Source organism: Aedes albopictus, chromosome 2 (genome assembly GCF_035046485.1).
Source record: "Aedes albopictus strain Foshan chromosome 2, AalbF5, whole genome shotgun sequence".
NCBI classification, from domain to species: domain Eukaryota; kingdom Metazoa; phylum Arthropoda; class Insecta; order Diptera; family Culicidae; genus Aedes; species Aedes albopictus.
Window position 1 is genome coordinate 463,540,729 of NC_085137.1, and position 13,789 is coordinate 463,554,517.

A 13,789-nucleotide genomic window follows, 5' to 3' on the forward strand; every position below is an offset into this window, starting at 1 on the left:
TTGTTAGCCACTCCTCAAGTTTGCAAGAAGCAAACCCACTAAGTGAAGAGTCTTCTTCCTTATTAGGCTACCGATCATGCAATTTCCGGCAGGTGCGACGGAGAGGCAGAAATATTAGTTAATGATGACCTCGATAGGTTTTGTATTACGCAATACCAAGCCTTTACCGTACCGTTTTACCTATGTAGAGAGGTTGAACTTAATAAATGAAATTAATGAATTTAGTTTCCCGAAGGATTTTAACTCCCATAAACACGGGAAAGGAAAAATCCACAATGCAGTTGGGAACCGAAATTGTCGAATTTGTTTACAAGCAGATGTCATATTTCGTCAACAAGAGTATCGATTTCTCGCATAGCATCAAAGCAACCGGCCTGCTGTGGTCGACATATATGCTTAGTATTTCTTAGTATTTTCTAGTATTTTTGACTACTACAGAAAGTTTAGAGTTGCAGGCCCCTTGGGGTTTGTCCTATTTTTCCAAAGGGATTTGAGTATTTCAAACATGTTTTGACCTCTTGTAGTTTGCAATTGGGTATTTTCATGGCGTGAAATTACTCCATGGCAGCGATTCTCAAACTATGGGTCGCGACCCACTGGTGGGTTGCGGGCTGATTTTTGGTGGGTCGCGAAGGCTTGGGCAATATTGTAATAAATTATACTGCTTGCCGTTTTCTAATTTACAAATATTCCTTTGGAGAATATGCAGAGTTATTTCTGCTTAGTAGTTCTGTTTCTTCTTAATTTATACAAAACTATTTATTTAACTGTATTATATTATTATATTGCAACTACTGTCTGCGTTCTGAAATTGATACTGAAACTTTGAATTTTCATTCTGGGTTTATTAGGTTAAAATATTGCATTTTCCTAGTGTTTCCAAAAACTAAGTTTAAGTTGTTGCTTACAGTATGCACTTTCAGTTAGATTCACACGCCATGTTCAGTAGTTAAATATAAAGAAAATTGAAATACCAAAAATCAGAAAAAAAAATCACCAATCTTCGACAAGAAACCTTATTTTTACCGATCTTTAGTAATGCATAACTTCTGTAAAATATTTCTTAATGTAGACCAACTGATCTTTTACAGAACACAGAACAACTGAAAAGAGATTTCAATAAAATAAGTATGTATGAAGGCTATGACCAAAATTCCAAGAAGATTCATCTGACTATCCAGCAGTACTATATTTCTAAAAACTGCCACCAATTTTGAAAGACTTTGTAAAAATTGTATGATTTTTTTTATTCCTAGAATGTGGGCGAGAAAGTGATGAAAATGATGAAATGTATTTAATTAAAAGGTCAGTCCAAATATGAAAAAAATGACGTATTTTAGGAAAAATTCTTGGTGGTGGGTTGCCAAATCCTATAAAAATTGAAAGTGGGTCGCAAGCTCAAAAAGTTTGAGAACCCCTGCTCCATAGTTTTATCCCGAAATGGTGCGTGCGTTGTATAAAGAGGAATGAGTTCCAGATTCATCTGGTTACCTTGTTCTTTCTGAAATGCTTGAAACGCATTGACGAGTATTACATCTGTTATGTTTGTCTGGCTGACATGCCTATTCATGTGAACTCACATGCCTCCCAATTTGGGAGTCCAAAGTGACTCTTTTACACAAAGTTGTATACGGTTTCAAGAAAGTATTCGCTCAAACGTAGTTTTTGCTTGGGTGATTTCTTGAATATTGAGGATTCTTGCGATGACGTGCCTTTCAATGTCATATTGAAAGTGGCATGACGTCACAAGCCACCTCCAATGGGCTATAGGGTCTCTTTACGCCTATGCGTTTTACAATGTCCTTTTCAGGGCACTGATTAAACCCGTTGTGGTATGAGCTATGAGCTCTTGTTGCGCTTATGCGTTCATTCCCTCTTCTAGGGCACCCCTTCCTATTTCATCACCTTTTCCTTTCCTAATCCCATTCTATCCCTTGTCCCGTTGTCCCTCAGGTAAATGATGAAATATGCTTATATATATGGCGATGGCACAAATGTCCCAAATGGAGGATAACGTGCCTCTGGAGCCGGCCTTCTGATACCTGATGATGTACGCTAGAGTTGTTTTGCCTGTAGTGAATTCGATTGCGTTGTAGGTTTCTTCAATTATTCAGGATACCCATTTGAGTACATTATTAATTTTCAAAGATATCCATCGAAAACTCCATTCCACTATCCAAAGCACCACGCGTGCCAGAGGGTTATGTTCCATCTTGTAAGATTTATGTTCACACAAATGCCAAACATTTCACTGCACAGTATTCCCATTTGTTAGCGAAAAACTCATCATCATCGCTGCCCACCGCTGCTACCCACTTCCTATAGCACATTCTCCCGAAATGGACTATGAACATCCCATAAAAATGCGGCGGCTCTCCCATTTGGTCAGAACATTAAGTCCGCCACCGAACACACAATAAAGAATATTTCCACACCATCGGAGAAAAAGGCCTTTCCGGGCTCCCACCTCTGTCTGGTGGATCGGATCTGGAGATTGTCGGCACTGTGGAGCAATCACAATTACGAGAACCGGAGCTTTTTGGAAGACGTGGCCAAAATAAATTCAAAATTAAAGACCGGTCCAGCAAGTATGGACGCAGTAAAAGAATACTGGCATTTCAAAACTATTGTTGGCTAGTTCTTTTTGCAAGCTACATCCTGTTGGTCTACCTATTTTCTCAGCATTTGTATAGTGGTTTTTGCGATTCCAATAGTTAGTTTCAAAATACACGAACTTTCAGCGGCACATCATCGAAAAAATGTGCACAAACGATGTACAGAGCTTGAAAGGTCATTTAGGAAATGAACAAACTATGGTGGGTGTAAGTAATAAAACCGTGCAAGCAGCAATCAGCAAACACGGTGGGGATAACACCTTTAAGCATATGCAAAAATTTGGTAAAAAAATTAAGATCTTTTTAACTCTCCTTTAGATCAGCAAATAATGAAGGTATTTGAGCACAAGAAAAAACCATCTGACTTACATAGAACCAGGTATGACCAAAAAAGTTCCCATTTCGAATTCCAATGTTCATCGTGCCAAAGAACATTTGAATTTCTGATCCTATAGTAAGCAGAAACAGCCAAAACGAAGCCCGAAACAAGAACCATCGATCAGGCTCAGACAACTGAAGACTAGGTGCGTCCATACTTTCTGGGGCAGTCTTTATTGTTGGTATGATCATAATGGTTAGCTATTATTCAATAAAATTTTTACTAAGTTAAAAAAAATACATCACGAACAGCCGGAACCATGTATTTTACTAAGTCATTAAGGGATTGTTCTAATAAATTACAGGCAACATACTTATGTCGAATTCGTTTTTGAACCTGGGTTGGAACTGGATCGGCGGAAAATGTGTAAACAAACAACGTCAAACAAACTTTAGTACAAGCGAAACCGAAGTCGGGCTGGGGTTGAAACTGTGATCTGATCCAGTTCCAACCCAGGTTGGAACTAAATCAAAAACGAATTCGACGTGAGTTGCATGATAAGATATATGACGGCTTGCCAAAGAAATAATCGTAGAATTATTTCCTGGAGTTCTAAAATTTCATGACTAATGTTAAACCCGACGTTATTCAAAAGAAACCAAGACCGATTACCGATTTTAGCCACTTCATCCTTCCATTCGACCTTTGTTCTCCTCCTGCCAAAGGCTGGTGGCCGGCGGCTGCTTTGCTTCCGAACCGTTTGGCGCGGTTTTCGGTTTGCGTGACTTGGAGCAATACACACGGCGACGTGTCCGACGGCCACTTCTGGAGCAAACCATTCGCTGGCCCTGGCTACCCTGGCCCACCCCATGCTACTTGCTAAAATAACAAGAAATGTGAAAAGGATAAAATGAGCCATCACCGGACCTGCGGAAGAAGTTCCCATGGTGGAGGTCGCCCACAACGCAACGCCGGATTGAAATAATTTCCGGAAAATTTTCATTATAATTCATTATTAATTATGTTAACGATGATTGCTCGCGCGCGTTGGCGCTTGCCACGTGGTGGTCGACCGGGAAACTCGTAAAGGATGTGAAGGACTCGTTTTGGAAAATTATGAGGCTATCGGGTGGGGGGCGGGGGACTTTGTGGTCGGTCACCACCAGGTCGCATCGGACCACGAGAAAAACGTGCTGTGGCAGCTTGGCTGGAAAAACAAGAGGACAATTGCTGCGGTTGCCTTTACAGCAAAATTATAATAAGCGTTTAATTAAAGCCACTTTCATCTAGCAGAAAGTTCGTTTAAACTCGTACGTTCAATGGCGAATAAGGAGCGAACGGGAACATACGGCTGGTGACATGGGAAATAATTGAATTTGCTCAGATTACAGAATTACAGAATTACATCAATTCACATAGCGGTTATGGTGCCTTTCTTATAAAAATACGTCATCAGCTACTCCTACAAAGAGCTTTCCAAAGGACGATAAAGTCGAGCCCTGTGTTCGGAAGCAAGTTCTTATCCCTCCAATGCATGGACTTGGAGGAAGATATGCAGGAGCAGTGTGAGTTAGGAGAAGTGCAGATGTCCATCCGCATAAGAGGGTATCCAATCCATTCAGTACGTCACGCTAAATTTATAAATTTTTGACCCCCTCCCCTTCGTACTGGTTTTTCTTATAATTAATGCATTGCTTGTCACACGTTCGAAAAAACCCCTCCCCCGAATAAGCGTGACGTACTTCATGAATGCCCCAAAGAAACGGGTCTTCTGGAACGAAGGTAGTATCGATCACGGTTCGGCGGTCGAATGGGGTGGTCGTCTGGCAGCCATAAGCGGAAGCAGTCTACTGGAGGCTCTGGTCAAGCTGAACATATACATCACCAACGAAGTTAGTGGATCTATGACATTTGGTCGAAAGACATTTGGTCGAATGACGTTTGGTCGAATGACATTTGGTCGAAAGTACATTTGGTCGAACGGACATTTGGTCGAATGGCCATTTGGTCGAAACCCATTTTGTGGAAGAAGTAGCATATGACATTTAGTCGAATGGACAATTCGTAGAATTGACATCTGGTCGAAAGGCACTAACTGATGAAAAGAGATTTAAGTGGAAAATTGATATTGTGATCAGCGTAACAAAAATTAACCTTTGGTCTGTCTCAAGAGCAAACTTATGTGTCTCTGACAGATTTTGGGCCGCTGAATCCGTATCCGGCCTCAGATTTGCAGATTTGAGGTATAGCTCAAAATTGTGACGTGCTGGAGCAAATCTGAGCCCGGTTTCGGATTCAGCGACCCAAAATCTGTCAGAGACACATAAGTTTGCTCTTGAGACAAAAAAATGTTGCGCTGTGTAATATTATAGATTTCGGTATCTGAAAAGCCCTCTTGGCTCGCGTTCAGTTCAAACGCAGCACTGCGTTAGAGAACAGCCTATGTTTGAAAGAAGTAAAAATCTCTGATGAAAAAGTCTGCAGCTATAAGATCCAAATACCAAGCGGAAGAGCAGCTTGTGTTCAAAAGGAGAAATAACATTCAAACACAGTAGAAATACGAAACTTGAAAGAATAGCTTATGTTCAAAAGAAGGAAAAATCATTGATAAAAAATAACATCTATAATGTTCACTCTCAGTACAAATAACAAACTTGAAAGAACAGGATATGCCGAAAAGAAGGAGAAACCTTTGATGGAAAAGTCAGTATGTTCTATACAAAAACGCAATGAAATGATGAAACTTGAAATAAGAGCCGAGGAGAAGATAAGTAATGAAATAAGAAGAAATCTTCGATAGAAAATCAACTACTTCAACCATGCCAACGAAAACTACACTGCACTAAAATATTTGCTATTTAATGTATAATATTATTAAATACGATTAAATTGCTATACAACCAAATAAGTTCAGTTACCACAATAGACCACAGTAATGGTCGCAGTGGTTCAAATCCCGAAAAAAAAAAAGTTCAGTATGTAACATATAAATTATGATACCGAAATCTATAATAATATTTTCCACTCAAATCTCATTTAATCAAATAGTGCCAGATGTCCATTCTACGAATTGTCCATTCGACTAAATGTCATATGCTTCTTCTTCCACAAAATGGGTTTCGACCAAATGTCCATTCGACGAAATGTCCGTTCGACCAAATGTACTTTCGACCAAATGTCATTCGACCAAACGTCATTCGACTAAATGTCATTCGACCAAATGTCCTAAAGCCAGTAATAGTATGTGACGGATTTCGCGCAAACTCGAACAAATGTTGGCAGCACCCTCTCAGATTACAACGAAACTTTCTTGGTGTGTAGACCTTGCCCAGGTAAGCCACTTTGCATACTCATTTTTCTAATTTTTTTTCTCGACTGACTTTTGAAGAGGGCTAAACTTTTTTTATGGATTTTTTAAAAATGTTTTTAATCAAAAAATGACTACTCCTACAAAAAAGTGTTGTATGGGTGATTATCACACAATAAGTCAAATTTTAAGAAAAAAATACTGAAAAAAATCCAAAATGAGCCCTACACTGAAAAAAATCATTTCTAAAAATTCATAGTTGATTTAAAAAAAAAACACCATTTTTGATTTTGATGAAATTTTGTCTCAAGACAGGTAATTATGTTCCCTACCAACCGTCCATACATCACAAGATGGGCACTTTTAAGGAAAAAAAGTTTTTCTAACAAAAACTTTTCTTGTTCGAATGATTTTTTTTTTCAGTGTATTTTGTTATCAACAATAAAACCAGTGAAGGCCATAACAATCCCAGAATCCAATGAAACTCAATTTTCTAGGAGATTTTGTGTTATTTATTCAATCATTTGGAAGGGTTTTCCTATACATAAAAAACTTCAAAATATTACAAATGTATTTTCTTAGGAAATGTAATGTTTGATCGCAATATGTATTGAAGTGCACTTTTAAATATACAATTATTTATAATTATGAATTTTTCAAATATATATATATGTGTCTTAGAGCCAATTTCAAACATGTTCTTTTCTATTTTTTTTCCGATCATACTAAATATTTTTGGTTCATCTTCTGAATTGGAATACCTGTTTACCTTTACTTTGTCGCCAGGAATAGGCAAAAAACTATGGAATTTCTGAGTGCCTGGTATTGTTTTGGCGTTATTATATATTTCTTCGAGATCTTCTGACATTTTAATGTACTGTTCAGTGGATACGTAACAGAAATTTAATTTAGTTATATTTTTATCTGTCTGTACAACCGCCCAGTTATATAACTCTCGTGGAGTTGTTATGGTATTTCCATAATCTCGAGCAAGACTTGCTCTCTTTGCCATTCGCTTGAGAGTGCCACCAATAGCATCACATGGACCTTTACAGTGGGACGTTGCAAAAAAATGCCATTCTGCTCTTAATGCATGCTTTGACTGGAATCTACATAGACTACCAAAGTTCTTCTTATTTTTGTATTGTGATGCTGCCCCATCAGACATAAAATAAATTTTAGAAAAGTTCGTTAATTGTTTCATAAAATCTATCATTTTTGAGATGAACAACTGGACCGCAACTGTATCGTAAGCCATTACTTCCGATATGATAATGAAGCTAACATTTACAAGTTTATTATCTTTCATATAGTAAATTTCAAATGGGTGTATTGTGGCTTGCGAGTTGTTCCAATGATATCCTCGAGCAGCGTTTTGAATTATGAATAAATAGTTTTCAGAGAAATCACAAATCGCAAGAATTTCATCATCCTTTAATGTATCTTTTTTATTTCTGAGAAATGATGATTGTTGTTTATGAATAAAGTCGTGTGTTATAAGTTGTCAATTTTATCAACAAAATACGGAACAAATTCATCAACAGGTTTAATAATCGTCTCTAAATTACTGCGATCAGTATTCAACCACTGCTGAAATATAATCTCTTCTTTGTCATTTGATTCTAATATCAATGTAAGTTCCTCTTCAATGTGTTCATTACAAGCTCACTTTTCACAAGCACTGAAAAAGCAATTATCTGTTCTGGTTGAAATTTCGCAAAGCATTTTTTGTATTATTTCATCTTGTGACACAATTCTTATACTGTTGAACATTAAATTTACATTTTCATGAATAGTACATATACATACATTATGTATACCAGTAGAATCAAGTAAAATACAATGCTTTGGTCGCAACTGTGTAAATACTGTGAAACCAATATTCACAGTTTTGTACATATCTACAAAAATCATATAAGCCTCTTAGAGCGACATCATCAAAAGTCGTTTTTGAACTTGTTGTTTTTTTTTCATTTCGAACCTCAGAAACAAAATCATTTGTTCCTGGCATTGGCCTGCTGATATCATTATCATCAAAAAATTCTCTTACTATTTGTTTTGTATCGTCATCAATACCATGCCCCCTTCTTTTTTCGGTGGTACGTTAAACTCTCGGTTGGTGCGTTAAACTCTCTTGTGATTTTATTTACCGACCAAGACTTAGGAAGTACACACTCAATCCTGAATAGCCTATTCAGCACTTTTTTGACGAAAATAGAACAGCAGAACTATTTCGGTAGCTTCGGTAATCGATTTTACTGAAGCTCAGTACACCAGCTGTCAAAACCTGGTGCAAAAGGTAAACAATGCAGTATAGCAGTATACAGCTGTTCTATTTTCGTCAAAAAATTACCGAACACGGTATTCCAAATTAAGTGTGTACAGATAGTATTTTAATCTGTTCGCTTCTGTCAGTTGTAGGGTGATTGAACTTATCCTTTAACTGCATAATTATCTCGTCATACGCTTCCACTTTGCCAACATCCGTTGAATCTATTCCGAAGATATTTTTTCGAACTGCTTTCGTAATCTGCAATGATTTGTTTATGCGATATTCCATACTTCTCATGTTTCTAGATGAGATTGGCGATAAACTCAATGTTTCAGCAATGGTATTAAACTTCTCAATATTATGGGGACCCTGTAGTTGATCTGTTGACGGAATTGACTCCAATGATGGAATAGATGGTACCATATCTGTAAGATAAAAGTAAAGGTTAACAATATAATAATGAATGCAGTGGAAAGTTAATGATAGTTATTTATGCAACGAGTTGCAAAAATGATTTTTTTTCGCACAAGTAGTACATTTATCCAACGAGGCTTGCCGGGTTGGATAAATACGAAGAATACTGAAAAATGTAGTTTTGCAACGAGCTGCAAAATGAGTTATATAAAAGAAGCTAACACGTTGAAGGCTTACTTACCCAGCTCATGTTCGATTTGTTGACCACTCGTTGACGGTTCTGGTTCTGGAACATCATGATGTTGCTGCCCACTAAATGATGGTTGCATAGTTTCGTCGTTTCCATCCGATCGGCGTTTTTTCGTATTCGGGCTTCTGTTGTGACTTATCAATCCACGACATGACTCACAAATACTCATCGATTCGTCGATTTCATGTGTATATCCCATGGAATGAATTTTATCTATCAATCTTAATGACATGCCCCGTAGATTATGACGGTTGCACTTTGGATTGTTTATTTTTGCACTGCAGTTGAATTTGTTGAATTTTGATTTATACGATTGATCCATTACTTTTCAGAACTGCCTTTAATAACCAAAGAGAAGTAACACGTTGAATGATACCGATTCATTTTCTTGTTTTGTTCATATTTGCTTTAGGTACAACTCTTGATTTGTTTTTTTTTTTCGATTAGGTAGTTCGAATCTAATAAATAGCCTTACCTAATATTAGGTAAGAACATGGGGTAGAAACGTTTGGGTAGAAATTACAGCAGCACGTATGAAATGCGTGTTCTAATTGTATATTGTTTCGTACTTCTAGAGTGCTGCTGCGTGAATATGGGTGCATTGCATTGTCGCATATGACACAATAAGATTCATTGCATTTTGAGATTACTAGATAACCTTCACTGGTTTAGTTTGTTTTTAAAAAAGACACTGAAAAAATAATAATTTGGACATGAAAAAGTTTTTGTTAGAAAATTTTTTTTCCTTAAAAGTGCCCATCTTGTGATGTATGGACGGTTGGTAGGGAACATAATTACCTGTCTTGAGATAAAATTTCATCAAAATCATAAATGGTGTTTTTTTTTAAATCAACTTTGAATTTTTAGAAATGATTTTTTTCAGTGTAGGGCTCATTTTGGATTTTTTTCAGTATTTTTTTCTTAAAATTTTACTTATTTTGTGATAATCACCCATACAACACTTTTTTGTAGGAGTAGTCATTTTTTGATTAAAAACATTTTTAAAAAATCCATAAAAAAGTTTAGCCCTTTTCAAAAGTCAGTCCAGATAAATTTTGAAGAAACTAAGTATGCAAAGTGGCTTATCTAGTCTTGGTGTACATACCCAGAAAATTTCATTGTAATCTGAAAGGGTGCTGCCAACTCCGAATACGATTTGGGGCGAAATTCGTCATGTACGTATCGCAGGGAAGGTCAAGACTTTATCATCGATGTCACTTTTTGCAGTTATGTGTTGATGAGGGCAATAAACTGAAGACCCACAGTGAGCATCAAACCATCCGGTACCAAGTTGGAGGCAAGACACGGCTGGAGTCAAGTGGAACACATATGAACGAGCGGAAGAGGAAGACAACGAACTTGAGCATGAGCAATGAGCATTGGTGACCGTACACTTCGTAGTTGCTACTCCGTGATTGACGTGAGCTTTCGAAATTGTACAGAGAACCAATAGGCTTGGGGCTTGGGATTTGCCAACATCCTCAACGTACACGTTTCGAGAACTCAAACTTTATTGGGTCAATGACGCGCTGGTCACGTTCTTACGGAATACCGGGGAAGGGAAGGAATGTTAGTTTGAAAACCGTTGCTACTAGAGGTTGTATGTACTACTGGGCCCTCCACAGTTGTCACGGGAAGGAGGTTTGTTAGTAGGAAGGGATTGATTGGTAAGTGTTGCGATCCATGCAACCGTACAATATATTTACACACAAATGTGTCACCTTACAAGAATGGTGAGACCATGAAAATTTTAAACGAAAATTTATGGAATGAAAAAGATTTTGCGTCACCTCGCAATTAGGAGGACTGGTGAACAAATATGCTACGTGCCATGAATTTGATATATGATACTTTGTGCTCGCATGCACAACAAAGAACAACGCTATACTTTGGAAGAGGAAGACAGTGAACTTCAACAAAAACGTGTTTGTGGAACCACTTTTTTTTCTCTGTTGGGGACATAGTACCACTGCGACCATTAATTTGATCTATTGTGGTGTCATCCTCTTTACTTTTGCCATACTGAAAAGACTCATCACTATGGAGAAATGATCATCCTCACAGCTATTGGCGTGTTTCCCATTCAGGTACTGCATTTCGTATGAAATCCAATACCTGTTTGGGATGAGAGGCCCAGATTTCCCAAGGCTCCATCAAGTCTTTATCAAGGTAACCGCGGCGCTTTTGATAAAGTGCAGCACACTCACACAATAAGTGTTCAGAGCTTTCGCTCTCAAATTTACAGAAACGACATTTGTTATCTTGTAATTTCCCAATTATATTTAGGTAATATTTGCAAGGGCAGTGGCCTGTTACTAGTCCAGTCTAAATGCTTAAATCATGTTTGTTCAGGTTCATTAACCTTAATGTTTTAGAAGCATCTGGTTCAATGAATCGCTTAGATTGACGACAATCTGTAGTGTTCGACCAGATAAGTTTTATTTTTACTTTTTTTTGTGGAACCACTTAGCCTGGAGGACAATTCACTGAATCTCAGTGCAGACGAACTGGTAGCGGCGCTATCTGAGAAACACAAGAAACAGTCGACACTCCGTCTACTGATGGAACCCAAAGATTGCTGATCTGCGTGCACAGTGCTTTCGAGCTACAAGGACGATGCAGAGGGCCAGTATTGAGGGAGCAACGAAGGTTACCTTATAGAGCAGCAAGAGCTGCATTGAACAAAGCGTTCAAGCTCAACAAGAAAGCCAGTCTTGACTTGACGATCTCTGTCACAAGGCCAACGTGAATCCATGAAGAAAAGTATACAAAGTAGCCATTTCGAGGACAAAAGGTCCTACTCAAAAGATTCTCGGAAAAGATGGCTGCCCACAACGTATGCACGTCGATCACGAAAGCCACGACGAAAAAATCAAAGTAACTAAAAAAGAGCTGGTTGCGATAGCGGAAGCCTTGCTAACCGAGAGAAGAGGTAAGACTCCCGGAGGTCCATTAACATATTGACTAATATTTCTATTGGATGCTGTTGGCAAATTGCTGGAAAAAGTGATCCTGAATAGGCTCACGAAATACACGGAGTGCGAGAGCGGTCTGTCAGAGATGCAGTTCGGATTCCGATAAGGCTGGTATACAGTAGAGGCTATCAAAACTCTAGTGGGTGCTATGGGGACGGAACAGAAACAACAGAGAAGGATGAAACCGTTACTATGTGGTGGTCACCTTGGGTAGCAATCGCCGATTCGTTACCCAGATTGAGGCTGAGTAGTAGGGCTGCAAAGTCCTGGTCCTTACACAAGTCCCTACCTCATGCTTCGACGGGTCAATCGATGACAAAAATCGCCAGCTAAGAGTTGTGCAGCCTAGGCACTGCTGTCCTCTGACTTCAGCTTGATTGAGGAGGTACGTCCAGAACGTCTGTTCACTCAGGAGGTGCTGCTCAAATAGCGTCTTTTCTGGCATGCTATACCTAAAGCTGACAGCCCCACCACGGTAGATAGCGGACCTTAGGTCAACAATCTACTGTTTGTGAAACTCAAAAAACCTTACAGAAACCGAAAATAAGTATCTGGGCCTGATCCTAAAGAGCTGCTTCCAGCTTCGCACACTGAGCCCAGAATGAAAAGGGCATTCCACAGGAATCCAATCTGGGTCCAACCCTCTGGAACGCCAAGAACGACGATGTTTAAAGCTGTAGCATCCCAGAGGAGTAAAGATTATTGGCTTTGCGGACGATGTGGTTTTGCTAATGATCGGTGAGTCACGAAAAGATGTTGAAATACTTGTCACGGAGATGATAGACGCTGTGGAAGACTGGCTGCGTTGGAAAAAGCTATCGCTAGCTTAAAACAAGACCGAGCTGGTAGTTATCAGTAACCGGATGACAGTGCAGCTTGGAAGAATCATGGTCGTCGAGTGCACCATTGGCTCAAAGCGCGAATTCAGAAACTTGGGGTGATGTTGGACGATCGGCTGAACTTTAACAGCCATGTAGACTACGGGGTATGACTGGGTTTACGTAAAACTTGGTATTTTTCGGCTTTCAGTCACAGAAAAGCGTTGATTATTTTAGATCATTGCCAACGTTTCGATCCTGTGGTTGGGATCTTCATCAGGGCTCGATGTGAATCAACTTGTTTTCGATTCGTGTTGATCACACGGCGGAATGTCGTTTTCTTCTCTGCACAGCACTTGTTTCATTGGACCCTAGCACCTCGATTGAAATGGTGGGTGGGTACACAGTTCGAGTCACAAAACTTGGCACTTTGGGAACACTTCTGTTCGTGCTGGAGTAATTCCATCCCGGCCAGCCAGATGAAATCGAGGCGGTTGAAGAATTCGTGTACTTGGGATCACTGGTGACCGCCGACAGCGACACCAGCAGAGAAATTCAGAACTGCATTGTGGCAGGAAATCGTGCTTTCTTTGGACTCCGCAGAACTCTACGATCGAATGAAGTTCGCCGTAACACGAATTTAACAATCTACAAAACGCTGATTAGACCTGTCGTCCTCTATGAAAACGAAACGTGGACTCTACGTGCAGAGGATCAACGCGCCCTTGGAGTTTTCGAACGGAAGGTGTTGCGCACCATCTACGGCGGAGTGCAGATGGAAGACGGGACTTGGAGAAGGCGAATGAACCACGAGCTGCA

At 39.1% G+C, this 13,789-nt stretch overlaps 1 long non-coding RNA gene across 1 annotated transcript; it reads right to left on the reverse strand.

Moving 5' to 3' along the window:
- Positions 1 to 8,040: 8,040 nt before the first annotated feature.
- On the reverse strand, positions 8,041 to 12,109 carry LOC134288619 (uncharacterized). Its single transcript, XR_009998065.1, has 2 exons — positions 9,169 to 12,109; positions 8,041 to 8,938 (listed from the first exon to the last, which is right to left on the reverse strand). It is a non-coding gene; the product is annotated as an uncharacterized LOC134288619 (long non-coding RNA).
- Between the last annotated feature and the right edge of the window lie 1,680 nt (positions 12,110 to 13,789).